General features: G+C 48.7%; 1 pseudogene; it reads left to right on the top strand.

The window, feature by feature from the left end:
- Positions 1-402: 402 nt before the first annotated feature.
- On the top strand, positions 403-2,733 carry LOC123040451 (uncharacterized; annotated as a pseudogene).
- The last annotated feature ends 408 nt before the right edge of the window (positions 2,734-3,141 follow it).

Genomic DNA, 3,141 nt, shown 5'->3' with positions numbered 1-3,141 from the left:
CCTCCATGGGTCCACGTCATGATAATGTCAACTAGACACCATTCTAGAATAAAAACACACTCAACATGTATATCCACATCCTGTTCGACATATTATCTTAGCTAAAGGCGACCACCGAAAGTGACACCGAGCAATCAATATGTAGGTGGAATAGGTAAGCCCATGCACGGCATGACTTTATGATTAACTGAGCAAAGAACATTAAATTGAAAAGATACATAAATCTGAGACACTGGCTCTCTACCCCGCTACTTTTTTGCATGGGATTCGGGTTTTTTTTTTTTTTGAGAACTTACATGAGACTCGTTTTTTATTTTCAGAACACTTCCATGGGACTCGCGGGAACAGAGAGATAAAGGCGGAGCTCAATAGTGTGGGCTGGGCCCACCTCGTACCCAAAGGCCGGGACGGCGGCACCTTGAAATACCTCCGGCTTGGCGCCCAGCGTAACCGCCCCAACCAACAGCTTTCCTCGCCGGAGTCCCCGACAAACCCTCGCCCTCCCTCCACCGCGAAGCAGCCCACCGCCTAGCGCCGGCGACGATGGACCGCTTCCAGGAAGGGCACCACGTGCGGCTGCGGAGCCGCGTGCCGCGCACCTACCTCCACGCCGCCGACAACGGGGTGGGCGTCGCGTCACGCTCCACGAGCGCACGCCTCCATGAATGCGGCGTGGGCGGTGCACATCTACCACGGCGACAACGGCCCGTACCTGCTCCTCCACAGCACCGCCTACGGCCGCTACCTCGCCGCCACGGCCACGCCGGCGAGGCTCGGCCACCTCGGCCTGCGCGCGGAGCTGCGCGACTACGACCAGCCGAGGGTGGAGGCCATCATGTGGCAGGCCGTGGAGTCGGGCTTCGCGGATGACGTCGTCCTGCTCCGCAACGTCGGCGGCCGCTTCCTCCGCGCCAACGGCAGGTACCTCCGCTGGAACGCCGGCGTCAGCGTCGACAACAGCGTCAGCACCATGATGTACTGGGTCGTCGAGCCCATCCCCGCCAGAGAGGACATGCTTGCCCTTCCTGCCCCGCCTCTGGTGAGTTCGCCATGACCGACCGGCTTCTTAATACCTATTCTTGAATTGCTTTCGTCGATTGAGCGAATTCTCGAGCAGTTCTTGATCTCCCGATTCGACTGCAGAATCCCCCATACGGGTACCTCCTCGGGGTCTACCTGGAGCCGGGACGGCTGATCCGGTTCGTGCGGGCGGTCGACGACGGGCACTACCCCGAGGACCCCGAGGCCGACGGCTGGCAGCAGTTCTGGTTCAGGGGGAGGTCAGCGTTTCGCCTGAGGGACGACCTGGGGTTCCTCGTCGGCGCCGGCGTGTACTACCCGAACATCGCCATGTGCGTCCGAGCGGGCCGCTACGGGAGGCTGACCCCGCTCGTCGTCGACCTGTCCGACGGCGGCTACGGCGAGACCTCGAGATTGTCGTCTTCCTGGCCGACACCCCTGGTGAGAGCCTCTCTCCTAATGGTGACAAGAACTGAAAATCGATGGTCTTTGATTGAATTTTCTTCAGACTTTGGTGCAGATCGATGATGTTTTTGGGTGTTAGTCTACTTGTCTTACTGAAGCTGTTACAACCTGGCAAACAGATTACTGAAATTGTTCTAGTCTGAAAAACAGTTAACTGAATCTGTTGAAGTCTGAAACTGTTAGGTGCCTTCAACTGTTGAAATTTTGTAGATGATCTGATATTGAAACCCCAAATTAGTTGATTCACCTTCTTTCAGCCTTAACAGAGAAGATGGTGATAACCGTTTGATTTAGCGCATTTTACTCACGAAATTCAGGTTCCAACAATCTTTTGTTTCTGCACCTGAGCTGTATTCAGTTCAGGTTTTGTACACGAGCTGCAATCTTGGTCCTGTTATTCTTTTTATTTTGTACATTATATTGCTTGAATTGTTCATCTGCTTTCCTGCTGAGAGACTCTGAGATTTAAATTGTTCATCTGCTTTCCTGCTGAGAGACTCTGAGATTTAAATTGTTCATCTGCTTTCCTGCTGACCTTGTTTGTATAGAAATGTACTGTTGTTCTTGAATGTGTTATGAACAATGCACATTTCTGTCCGAAACTGTTGTTGTCCTGTAGAAAGATAAAAGTAGTTGGATGAAACTGGTAGGTGCCATGTGGATCTATCAGTCTGTGTACGCATGGGAAAAGATTGTTTGAAGCTAGTTACACATTTCTGTTCTTGATTTGGATAATTCAGTTGGCCCATTTCATAACATCTGACGCAAGTAGAAATTATGGAAGCTAAAAAGCCAAATCAAGTTCACTCATCTCATTTCGCCTTTGCAGAGAAGATACTAATTTCCTAACCTGTGAATAAATTCAGGTAGGATCTTACAATAGTGCATAAAATCTTTAGTTCCTTGTACATTATATTGTCTCAGGTTTTGTTCTTCTTCACCTTGTTATTAATTTTTCGTCTTCCACCTAATTGGCTCATAATTTCTGCTAATTCAGCCTACAATGAGCTGCGACACCCGGATGTTGACGCGGAGTAGAGAAAGATCATAGCGGGAGCTCTGAAACTACACCTGTCCACAAGTTTCGCCGCCTCGACGACAGCAGAACTGGACACTTACTTTTGCCTATATTGATAGAAAGATATATGTTCAAAAACTATCTCTGTTTCTTCTGGTAGCTGAACTTGCTCCGTTCTGGATTCAGAACTGCTGAGAGTGTTGTGCCTAAAGGCTGAACAATTTTGTAGGTTGGTGCAGTGCCGCTCTTTTGACATTCATATCTGAGATGTTATTTCTAGTGCGCTTCATAGACGATCCTGCAATATTTTCAGATCATGCATTCCTCGTCATTGGAAAATGCAGTGGATTTGACAATGAGCTAATGGTCCTGCATTCATTTTTTAGACTATGCATTTCGTGTACAAATGGAAAATTTTAGTGTTTTTAGTTGTGCTGCCTTGATAGTATTTTTCCTGATAGCTATTGATAGTGTTTTTTTTACTTGTGCTTCCTTGTGTGTTTAAAGTTCTTAATTCCCGGCCTGCATATACCAGGAAGAAATGTGGCCATGAGTAAAGCGAAAAGGCCTTATGATAGAATTGTACAAAGCTTTCAAAAAAATGATAATAGCACGCTGGAACTTCCCACAGATTCATG

The sequence above is a fragment of the Triticum aestivum genome, chromosome 2B (genome assembly GCF_018294505.1).
Source record: "Triticum aestivum cultivar Chinese Spring chromosome 2B, IWGSC CS RefSeq v2.1, whole genome shotgun sequence".
NCBI lineage: Eukaryota > Viridiplantae > Streptophyta > Magnoliopsida > Poales > Poaceae > Triticum > Triticum aestivum.
The sequence above is the reverse complement of the archived record's forward strand: the minus strand, read 5'-3'. Positions and strand labels throughout refer to the sequence as shown.